Below are 12,508 nucleotides of genomic sequence, written 5' to 3'. Positions count from 1 at the left end.
GTAGCTCAGATCCAACACTGGAACATTGACAAGGAGCAAGGAAGACAGACTCAGGTGGAGTTAAATAGCAAGGCAGCCAACGAGCTCACCAAAACACCTGAGGGAGGAAGCCCAGAGGCTGCAATACCACTTGTGACCACAGGAGTGAATTCAGCCACAGAATTCACAACAGAATAGGTAAATATTGCGCAGCGCTCCCCTCCTGGTATACTTACCTGCTCCGGTGCGGTCCCTGCAGTCCCTGCAGTCCCGGCGCTAAATCTTCTTCCTGTATTGAGCGGTCACAGTTACCGCTCATTTTCAGTCATGAATATGCGGTTCCACCTCTATTGGAGGTGGAGCCGCATATTCATTTCTGTAATGAGTGGTACCATGTGACCGCTCAATACAGGAAGAAGATGCAGCGCTGGAAGAAGCAGGGACTGCAGGGACCGCACCGGAGCAGGTAAGTATAATTACACAGCCCCACCCCCCTCCCCTGCCGACCCCCAGGTATGACTCGAGTATAAGCTGAGAAGGGGACTTTCAGTCCAAAAAAATGGGCTGAAAATCTCGGCTTATACTCGAGTATATACGGTATATATACAGTACAGACCAGAAGTTTGCACACGCCTTCTCATTTAAAGATTTTTCTGTATTTTCATGACTATGAAAATTGTATATTCACACTGAAGGCATCAAAACTATGAATTAACACATGTGGAATTATTTACTTAACAAAAAAGTGTGAAACAACTGAAAATATGTCTTATATTCTAGGTTCTTCAAAGTAGCCACCTTTTGCTTTGATGATTGTTTTGCACACTCCTGGCATTCTCTTGGTGAGCTTCAAGAGGTAGTCACTGGAAATGGTTTTCAATTCACAGGTGTAGCCTGTCAGGTTTAATAAGTGGGGTTTATTGCCTTATAAATGGGGTTGGGACCATCAGTGGTGTTGTGCAGATGTCTGGTGGATACACAGCTGATAGTCCTACTGAATAGACTGTTAGAATTTGTATTATGGCAAGAAAAAAGCAGCTAAGTAAAGAAAAATGAGTGGCCATCATGACTTTAAGAATTGAAGGTCAGTCAGTCCGAAAAATTGGGCAAACTTTGAAAGTGTCCCCAAGTGCAGTGGCAAAAACCATCAAGCGCTACAAAAACCTGGCTCACATGAGGACTGACCTAGAAAAGGAAGACCAAGAGTCACCTCTGCTTCTGAGGATAAGTTTATCCAAGTCACCAGCCTCAGAAATCACAGGTTATCAGCAGCTCAGATTAGAGACCATTTCAATGCCACACAGAGTTCAAGCAGCAGACACATCTCTACAACAACTGTTAAGAGGAGACTTCGTACAGCAGGTCTTCATGGTAAAATGTTTGCTAGGAAACCACTGCTAAGGACAGGCAACAAGCAGAACAGACTTGTTTGGGCTAAAGAATACAAGGAATGGACATTAGATCAGTGGAAATCTGTGCTTTGGTCTGAGTCCAAATTTGAGATCTTTGGTTCCAACCACCGTGTCTTTGTGTGACACAGAAAAGGTGAACAGAAGGACTCTACATGCCTGGTTCCCACCGTGAAGCATGGAGGAGGAGGTGTGATGGTGTGGGGGTGCATTGCTGGTGACATTGTTGGGGATTTATTCAAAATTGAAGGCATACTGAACCAGCATGGCTACCACAGCATCTTGCAGCGGCATGCTATTCCATCCGGTTTGCGTTTAGTTGGACGATCATTTATTTTTCAACAGGACAATGACCCCAAACACACCTCCAGTCTGTGTATGGGCTATTTGACCAAGAAGGAGAGTGATGGGGTGCTACGCCAGATGACCTGGGCTCCACAGTCACCACACCTGAACCCAATCGAGATGGTTTGGGGTGGGCTGGACCACAGAGTGAAGGCAAAAGGGCCAACAAATGCTAAGCATCTCTGGGAACTCCTTCAAGATTGTTGGAATACCATTCCCGGTGACTGCCTCTTGAAGCTCATCAAGAGAATGCCAAGAGTATGCAAAGCAGTCATCAAAGCAAAAGGTGGCTACTTTGAAGAACCTAGAATATAAGACATAATTTCAGTTGTTTCACACTTTTTTGTTAAGTATATAATTCCACATGTGTTAATTCATAGTTTTGAGGCCTTCAGTATGAATGTACAATTTTAATAGTCATGAAAATACAGAAAAATCTTTATTTAAATATATATATATATCCACACACACACACACACACTCATAATCTGTATGTGTGTGCACGACTGGGGTGTGATAGTGAAAACACATTCAAAAAAATGATTTTACCTTAAGGTCCTAAAATAGTCAGTTCCTAAAGGGTTAAAGCAAAGGAGTCATGCTTCAAATGTACAGTATTTCTGTAGACCATCTTTGCTGAGTGGATTGGATTGTTGTACAGTGGATTAAATACATTTAGCATTACATTATAAAAATGCACCTTATACGAAATGACAACGCTCTTTAAGATCCGATAATAGTTCTTAGGATGCCGATGGGGCCCTCTGGTGGTCATGTGTAATAAACATGCTCCATTTTTGACTTGGATGAGGAATGATAGGATAGAAAGGAGGAGTTAATATCTGCAGGCAGTGTGGTTAGCAGCTGCAGGTATAAAATAGAGGGTTGCTCAGTGTGGGTGATCAATAGCTGCTTTTTCTGTGGACTAAAATGTGACTGTCTACTCAGAAAACCTACTTGTACTGCTCCTGTTTAAAGTGGATCATGGACCTGTTAGAAAAGAATGGGATTATGCAGCGCAATCAGGAGTTAAACATGAAATCTTATGAAGATTCCTAAAGAGGCTCCAGGTAACAGAGGGAGTTTGGGGGCGACTTTTACCAAACTGATCAATTCCAAACTAATGCAGTTATGATGTGGTGTTTGCAGTTTCTGTGCATATGTGTAATGTCACATTAGAAAACTTTTAGTTTACTATTTGTTCCTATTCAGAAAAAAATACTGTTTTGTTCACATATACAGCAGAGCAGACGTTGTCACACAATACTAGTCACAGAATTAAAATATTGTAGCCCTAGAGATTTATATTACAAATGCAACTCGGCTACATCAATTTATCCTATATAAAAAACATACATAGCTAAGAAGCTACGAGGGGACATGCAGGTGAAATTGATATTTAATAAATTATACTCATATTTATTACGGTTATCACACTTTGGAGCTAGGTTGCAGGAATAATTCCAAATATCAGTTTAATTCTTTATTGTCTTTGATTTGTTGCAACAATTTTCAGGATTATACAATGTAATAAAATGATATGAGTTTGGCTGCAGAATATATAATAATAGTGTGTATTCTTCCAGGATGCCAAGGTTAATAAGGGAACCGTTGTTGCATTCTTTTATATACCGTACTTGAGCTTAATTATTTTGTCCATGTCTGGAGCTTCTGCCTTCAGGGGTGGTTGGAATCTTTCTCATACATTGTATTTCAGTAGATCTGATTGTTCTGAGATTTACCAAGGGAATTTGAGGTTAGAATGTCTGAGAATATTATTGCTTGCAAATGAAATGTAATGTTTCCCAAAATATCATTCCGGTTCACACACTTGACAAAAGCCCTTTTAACTTGCGTTTTAATAGGAGAACAATATTTTTATTTTCTGTTGCTGATAACGCCCATATGTTCGGTAGCTCTGAACAGAGATTGTCCCCATGCAGTCCAGTTCCTATCCTCAATGAAGGTCACAATATAATTTTCTTAACTAAAACAATCACACACTGAGTTTGGGAAGAAGCCATAAAACCTGGAGGAAATCCATGCAAACACAGGATAGACATCCAGACTCCAAATAGATGTACTTGTCTGGATTCAGAACTTGTAATCTGCCAAGGAACAAAGATTATTAACACTAAGACATTGGGGCAAGGTGGTGGCTTAGTATTACATAGAATAATTTCCTAAGGGACATTTACCAAGTGTTAACTCGCATTATACTTTGTCTTATGGGGAGTTTAACGGAACATATGGGCATGAAGCTGAATGTTACTCTTCAGGATCTCAGCTTAGGGTACTACAGACCCGGCTGGTAGAACAGAGGACTGCTTCACTGACCATCACTGAAACCCCAGATACGTCTTAAAGAATCCAGGTTAGGACAGTTGGGTCACCTGGTCACATACCTCACTGCGCTTGGTTAGCTTCCTAAGCTTGTTGTTACTTCCTCGCTGTGGGGGCCTGCCAAAAGTGGGGAGTCACTGGTGGGGGTATACGACACTGGAAGCATCTCTAATCCCGGCGAGTCAGCAAAAGAGTGAGACTCTGTGACTTGCACCATCTTGGGTATTTGCCCATTGGTATTTATTCACCCATTGTGGGTTATAGTTAAATGAACGATTGGTGGGGGAAGGTTGAACTTGATGGACCTAGGTCTTTTTTTCAACCTATGTAAAAATGTAATACAGGATATAGAGCAGTTAATTTCAACCATTGATTCCCCTCCCTAATCATCCTTATGGGGGTGCAAAGTTACTTTCTAGAGGAGTCTTCTACAACATCAATGTACTAAATTGATAATCTTGCTGAAACGTAACAAACTGAGGTGGCTGGTTGGAAGTCCGACCACTACTCCATTTATTCTCTACAGGCTGCAGGAGAATAATCAACCTAGCACCATAGGAACTTAATGGTGCATGGGTCGATCATGTTCACCGAGATCCATTCTAAAAGGCATAAGAGTTCCCCTTTCTACCGATCGGTGCAGGTTCAAGTGGTCAGACCCCACTAATCAACAAGTTATCCCCTATCCCTATGGATATCTGATAACTTATTTTTATCCAACAACCCTTTTAAGGACTCTAAACAAGAGAAAACCAGGAATACTTTAAGTTACTAAACCTTCCTAAGCGTAAAAGCGAGAGAATGAATGTTTGAGTAATATATAGTTCAATACACCACATATGCAAAGCTGTTGATATGATGCAATTGTAACATATTCTGGGTGTAAATGAAAAGTTTAGTTTCTCTTTGTTGTAATTTTGATGTGTATTTCTTATGATCATTACTATTAGGGATGTATAATGAAGAATAGGATGAATAAGGGCAATAGACAAATTTATAGTTGACTCATGAATATATCCATGATAAAATATGTCCAGACTAGTAGTCCATGACAGGTAGCAGCTAAGTGCCTAGTTTTGACATTGCACCAATTTACGGTATCAGTATAGTACAGAAGAAAAATGAATGTGTCACACAGCGGTCTCCAGGCTTCAGATGGGTTTGATTTGCACATTTGTCTCTTTCACAATCTATTGAAGGCTGGTTTACTGCATTGTGGCAGATAAGAGATTGTAGGATAAATAGGAGAGGAATGCTTATACATGAGGGCACATTTTTCAACGTTACGCCGCTAGAGGAACATGAAGTCAGCAGAAAATATTAGCACAAATGGAGATTCTCAGATATGAAGCAAGGTGAACATGAGAGCAAATAAAGGACAAAAGAGTAGAGACATATGTGAAATGAATGTACTATTATTAATAATATTTTTTTTTATTAATATTATTGTTATTATTATTAAGTGATGATGTAGATGGCCATATCTTAGTGTTGTCTAAAAGGGAATCTGTCACCACAGAGTTATCTCCCAGACAGTGTCCTCCCCATAGTCTGGAGAAGTCATTTATATAAAGTGATAAAAGATGATTTCTCAGCAACAAGCATCTGATATGAGACACACGGGGAGGACTATTCAGCAGTAAATAGACTGTATGTCCATATAAATAGTTTATATAGGTCAAAAGTGATGACAGATTATTAGTATTATAAGCAGCACCTTCTGGGTAAATGTATTGACTTTAAAAAACATTAGATTCATTGGTACCAAATATCATTGAATCTCCATACTGTATAGACAAGTTGTCACTATTTCTGCCAAGCTGAACAGTAAGCAATGTAGTACCAATTTTAGTTGTAATATTTTTTTGCCCCACAACACACATCAATGACGTTACAGGGAACCTGTGACTAGAAAAAATGCTATTATCCTGCGGATATAGGGTTAATCTGCAATTTAATAGCGTTATTAACCTGCTTGGCGCCTGCGATTTGCCGAACGCTGCTGACAGAAAATTAACTTTATTCTTCTCGGCAGCTTTTGACTTCCAGTCACAGGGGCGGTGCTGGCGCAAGTTCAGTCACTGCTCTGAGTATAGAGAGCGGCTGCTGTAGCTGCGCTCCTGGTCCTGACTGACAGCAGGCTTTACATTGGGTTCACCTGTCGGTCCGTGCTGGGGACGTGGCTACAGCCGCCGCAGTGACTGAACCCATGCTGGCGCCGCCCCCCACTACTGAAGCACTGCCAACTGAATAAAATTCATATAAAATTCATTTTCTCCCAGCAGCGTCCGGCTAAGTAATGCAATAACCTGAAGAATAACCCTATAATTGCAGGTTAATAGCGTTTTTCTGGTGTCAGGTTTCCCTTCAATTGCATATATAATAGTCAATAGTACTGCCATTTATATACTTTCCCTAGGAAATTTCTGCAGAAGTTCAGAAAGTTAATATTATCCTGTCAGCTGATACATGCTGCTGAATCCATGCACAGCATATATCACGGCACGGGCTGTATAATCTCAGTCAGGTATGTTTGACTCTGAAATGTTGAGGCATTTTTGGAGAAAAATAAACTTTAAAACCCTCTGGGGACTGAGCCACACGGAATACTAGTAGGACATTTGGGTTGCCAGCAGCTTATTCCTACCCGCTGCTCTGGATTCACAGGTCTCCTCAGTATTTCACAGTCAAACATACCTGGCTGAGCTTATACAGCAAGTTCCTGATACATGCTGCCTATATATTGGGCGGCATGAATCAGCTGACGGGTTCATATTCAGATCTATGGTGCTCTTTGTCAGAGTTAGGCCGGGGTCACACTTGTGAGAGCAATACGAGAAACTCTCGAGAGTCTCTCGCCTCAATACCCGGCACTAACGCCGGCACTCGGGACCGGTGCGTTCAGCTGCATGTATTTCTATACAGCCGCACGCTTCGGTCCCGAGTGCGGGCAGCAGTGCCGGGTATTGAGGCGAGAGACTTGCGCGAGTTTCTTGCATTGCTCTCGCAAGTGTGACCCCGGCCTTACTGTTTTCCCCTCTGATAACTTACCTGCATAGACACTGCCTATGACCTGTTTTAGTATAGAGTTTAGAGTCAGTGTTAGATGAAATGTCAGTTTTCTGCAAGTTCGCAGATTACTGAAATTAAACACTAGCTGCACATGCCTTCAAGAAGTATTGTAAAGAGAATTTGTCACCAGGTTTTTGCTACCGCAATTGAAAGTTGCTGAGCTCTGTATAACACCCATCCCCACCACTGATTGGCATCTGTACACTGTGCATAGGCAGAAAGTTGACAATCAGTGGTGGGGGCAGGATTATACAGAGCTCATGACTATGGAGAACTACATGGCAGCAGAGTTACTATTTTTCTAGTGATAATCTCCTGCTAATTAAACTGATTTTATTAAAATTACACCAAGCAGCCCAATAAGTGACACATAGCTGGAATCATGGTCTCTGTTGCTACATGACGCTACTCTCAGATTAGGTGATCCTGCAAAATATACCCCTGAACAGTGCATCTCATATGTGTTTAATTTCAATAGGAAAGCTCTGCATTAAAGAGAAAATGTTTTGTCTGAAAAAAATACTATATAGCAAAAATGTATGGCTAATTTGCAGGTTAATAATGCTACAATGCTGTCCATCTGCATTATTGAAAGCACAGCTACTGGGAAGAAGTGAACTTTTTACCTCCTGGGAGCCACTGGCTTTCAGTCATAGAAGTGTGTGCCCGGTGGCTACAGTCACTGCTTGGTACACAGTGAGCGGTGGCTGTTACTCTCTCCAGGCACTTCAATAGACAGCTCGCTCTACAGAACAAATGTTCAGTGTGAGCTGTCAATCAAAATGCCAGGGCATGCTTACTGCTGCTGCTGCTCATAGTGGTGAATGTAGCCGCTCCATGCTTGTCTCTGACTGAAAGCTGGCAGTTGCCAAGTGAAGCAAAGTTACATTTCTCCCAGTAGTTTTGCTTTCAGCAAGGTGGCCAACACAGAATGGTAATACTATTAGGGCTCTTTCAGAAGTCCGTGATCATTGGTCCGATACATGGAGTGGCCGCGCTCCTCCTGACTCCAAACATGACAGCTTCATATCACTGTATATGGTCACATAGCTGTTAAAAAAGGGTAAATTTTATTAGACAATAAATATTGCCAGCAAAGGACATGAAAAGGAATTGCAGGAGGCAAATACCATGAAAAATTGTATATAAAAACAATTGGATGTTCCAATATGGAACAAGAAAATAAAAAATAACTATACAGTTGTGTGCAAATTTTTTTGCCCCTTCCCGATTTCCTATCCTTTTGCATGTTTGTCACACTTAAATGTTTCAGATCATTAAACATATTTAAATATTAGACAAAGATAACATAGGTAAATATTTAATGCAGTTTATAAATATAAGTATTTATTATTAAGGGAAAAAGAAATCCAAACTTACAGGGCCCTGAATGAAAAAGTGATTTCCCCCCTCCTTTTAAAACATAAATTAACTATGGTTTATCATATCTTTGGAAAGGTGGGTCAAATGTCCTAGCCTCATGCAGCCCTGATTACTACCACACCTGTTCGTAATCAAGAAATCACTTAAATTGGGCCTGCCTGACAAAGTGAGGTAGACCAAAAGCTCCTCAAAAGCTAGACATCATGCCGCAATCCAAAGGAATTCTGGAACAAATGAGAAACAAAGGAACTGAGATCCATCAGTCTGGAAAACGATGTAAAGCTATTTCTCAAACTTTGAGACTCCAGCCATCCACAGTAAGAATCATTATCCACAAATGGCGAAAACAAAGAACAATGGTTAACCTTCCCAGGAGTTACCAGCTGACCAAAATTACCCCAAGCAGTTAAGGTAAGTATTCATTACTCTGCCATAGGAAAGAGACTGTGCAAAAATGGCCTGCATGGCAGAGTTCCAAGTCGAAAACCACTGCTTAGCGATAAGAACATAAAAGCTCTTCTCCATTTTGCCAAAAAAATCTTGATAATCCTCTAGATTTTAGGGAGAATATTCAGTGGACTGACAAGACTAAAGTTGAACTTTTTGGAAGATGTATGTCTCATTATATCTGGCGTAAAAGTAACACAGCATTTCAGAAAAGGAACATTATATCAACAGTTACATATGGTGGCGGTAGGGTGATGGTCTGGGGCTGTTTGGTTGCTTCAGAGCCTGGAAGATTTGCTGTGATAAACGGAACCATGAATTCTGCTGTCTATCAAAAAATCCTGAAGGAGAACATCCAGCCATCTGTTCGTAACCTCAATCTGAAGTGTACTTGGGTTATGTAGTATGACAATGATGCTAGTCCACCTCTGAATGTCTTAAGAAAAAAACAAAACAAAATTAAGACTGTGGCATGGTCTAGTCCAGTGTTCCCCAACTCCGGTCCTCAAGAGCCACCAACAGGTCATGTTTTCAGGATTTCCTTAGTATTGCACAGGTGATGGAATTATTGCCTGTGCAGGTGATGCAACTATAACCTGTGCAATACTAAGGAAATCCTGAAAACATGACCTGTTGGTGGCTCTTGAGGTCCGGACTTGGGGAACACTGGTCTAGTCAAAGTCCTGACATTAGTCCGATTGAGATGCTGTGGCAATGCATTAGAAAGGTGTTTCATGCATGGAAACCCTCCAATGTGGTTGAATTACAACAATTCTACGAAGATTAGTGGGCCAAAATTCCTCCAGAGCATTGTAAAAGACTCATTGCAAGTTATTGCAATGAATGCAGTTGTTGCTGCGAAGGGTGGCCCAACCAGTAATTAGATTTAGGGGGCAATCACTTTTTCACACAGGGCCCTGTAGGTTTGGATTTCTTTTTCCCTTAATAATAAAGACCTTCATTTAAAAACTGCATTGTAGAAATAATGGAAGAAAAAGTTATGAAAAAATTCCTATAAAGGCATAACAAAACAAGATATTTCTATACAAGAAAATAGCAATGCACATATATGGTCAAATAAATATCAAATGCAAAAGAGAACAAGCAATAGGATCGTTCCCATCTGAAACTAAATAAACAGCATAATACCATATAGTTATCCTATAGTAGTATTCATGTATACGTGTAGGTGAAATATAAATCCATCAAATAAAATTATATTCACATATGGTTGTGATACTGTATATACTAAAGTGCAAATGCTAGTCTCTAGGTAATATAACATAAATAAAATACTGTATATTATCCAAAATGTGGTATAATTTGTAAAATAACACATTCGACCACATTCAAATTATATAGACAAAGGTGTAAAAAAATTATATTAATCTTTATTTGACGAATTACTAAATAATAGTAAGAAAGAGTGAGCAAGCTAAGGTGACAAATAGCCAGCAGGGGAAGATATACAACAGATTATCACAGGAAAAATACAACAGGTAAATATATTGATATAGGATAAAAAATATCCCATGTAGTCTTTAAACTGTTATGCAGAGATCCTAAGTTAATGCAGGGCATAATTAAAATTGCATATATTGAAAGTAGACAGAAACATATCTATGGTCATCTCCTCCTGCTGGACTGGCACATGGCCTTAATAAAGATGAATATAATTTTATTATACCTTGGCTATATAATTTTTGTGCATAGGTTCTCCTGTAATATAATATAATATTGTCTATAAACAGTCCCCGTGTGGGAAGACAGCAGTAAGAGATTTATATCCACATATAATTACAATATACAGTTAAGTCCAAATATATTTGGACAGAGACAACATTTTTCTATTTTTGGTTATAGACATTACCACAATGAATTTTAAACAAAACAATTCAGATGCAGTTGAAGTTCAGACTTTCAGCTTTCATTTGAGGGTATCCACATTAAAATTGGATGAAGGGTTTAGGAGTTTCAGCTCCTTAACATGTGCCACCCTGTTTTAAAAGGGACCAAAAGTAATTGGACAGATTAAATAATTTTAAATAAAATGTTCATTTCTAGCACTTGGTTGAAAACTCTTTGTTGGCAATGACTGCCTGATGTCTTGAATTCATGGACATCACCAGACGCTGTGTTTCCTCCTTTTTGATGCTCTGCCAAGCCTTCACTGCGGTGGTTTTCAGATTCTGTTTGTTTGTGGGCCTTTCTGTCTGAAGTTTAGTCTTTAACAAGTGAAATGCATGCTGAATTGGGTTGAGATCAGGTGACTGACTTGGCCATTCAAGAATATTCCACTTCTTTGCTTTAATAAACTCCTGGGTTGCTTTGGCTTTATGTCTTGGGTCATTGTCCATCTGTAGTATGAAACGATGACCAATCAGTTTGGCTGCATTTGGCTGGATCTGAGCACACAGTATGGCTCTGAATACCTCAGAATTCATTCGGCTGCTTCTGTCCTGTGTCACATCATCAATAAACACTAGTGACCCAGTGCCACTGGCAGTCATGCATGCCCAAGCCATCACACTGCCTCCGCCGTGTTTTACAGATGATGTGGTATGCTTTGGATCATGAGCTGTACCACGCCTTCACCATACTTTTCTCTTTCCATCATTCTGGTAGAGGTTGATCTTGGTTTCATCTGTCCAAAGAATGTTCTTCCAGAACTGTGCTGGCTTTTTTAGATTTTTTTTAGCAATGTCCAGTCTAGAGTTTTTATTCTTGATGCTTATGAGTGGCTTGCACCGTGCAGTGATCCCTCTGTATTTACTTTCATGCAGTCTTCTCTTTATGGTAGATTTGGATATTGATACACCTACCTCCTGGAGAGTGTTGTTCGCTTGGTTGGCTGTTGTGAAGGGGTTTCTCTTCACCATGGAGATTATTCCGCGATCATCCACCACTGTTGTCTTCCGTGGGCGCCCAGGTCTTTTTGCATTGATAATTTCACCAGTGCTTTCTTTCTTTCTCAGGATGTACCAAACTGTAGATTTTGCTACTACTAATATTGTAGCAATTTCTTGGATGGGTCTTTTCTGTTTTCACAGCTTAAGGATGGCTTGCTTCCCCTGCATGGAGAGCTCCTTTGACCTCATGTTTACTTCACAGCAAAACATTCCAAATGCAAGCAGCACACCTAAAATCAACACAAGACCTTTTATCTGCTTAATTGAGAATGACATAACAAAGAGATTGCCCACACCTGTCCATGAAATAGCCTTGGAGTCAATTGTCCAATTACTTTTGGTCCCTTTAAAAACAGGGTGGCACATGTTAAGGAGCTGAAATTCCTAAACCCTTCATCCAATTTTAATGTGGATACCCTCAAATGGAAGCTGAAAGACTGAACTTCAACTGCATCTGAATTGTTTTATTTAAAATTAATTGTGGTAATGTCTATAACCAAAATTAGAAAAATGTTTTCTCTGTCCAAATATATATGGACTTAACTGTATATACTAAAGTGCAAGTGCCAACAAACGGATAATACAATATAGTATCAGTAAATAATCCCTGTGTGAAAAGAT

The 12,508-nt window shown here is 39.9% G+C and overlaps 1 protein-coding gene across 6 annotated transcripts in view; it reads left to right on the top strand.

The window, feature by feature from the left end:
* Nucleotides 1-2,594: 2,594 nt before the first annotated feature.
* The window catches only part of MC5R (melanocortin 5 receptor), a 203,249-nt gene continuing 193,335 nt past the window's right edge, over nt 2,595-12,508 (top strand). For all 6 annotated transcript variants that reach the window (XM_069730999.1, XM_069731000.1, XM_069730995.1 and 3 more), the window contains exon 1: nt 2,595-2,803. The gene's annotated coding sequence lies outside the window, so the exon portion shown is untranslated. The remainder of the gene's footprint in view (nt 2,804-12,508) is intronic.

This window comes from Ranitomeya imitator, chromosome 6, assembly GCF_032444005.1.
Source record: "Ranitomeya imitator isolate aRanImi1 chromosome 6, aRanImi1.pri, whole genome shotgun sequence".
Taxonomy (NCBI): Eukaryota; Metazoa; Chordata; class Amphibia; order Anura; family Dendrobatidae; genus Ranitomeya; species Ranitomeya imitator.
This window is presented reverse-complemented; position numbering and strand designations above follow the sequence as displayed.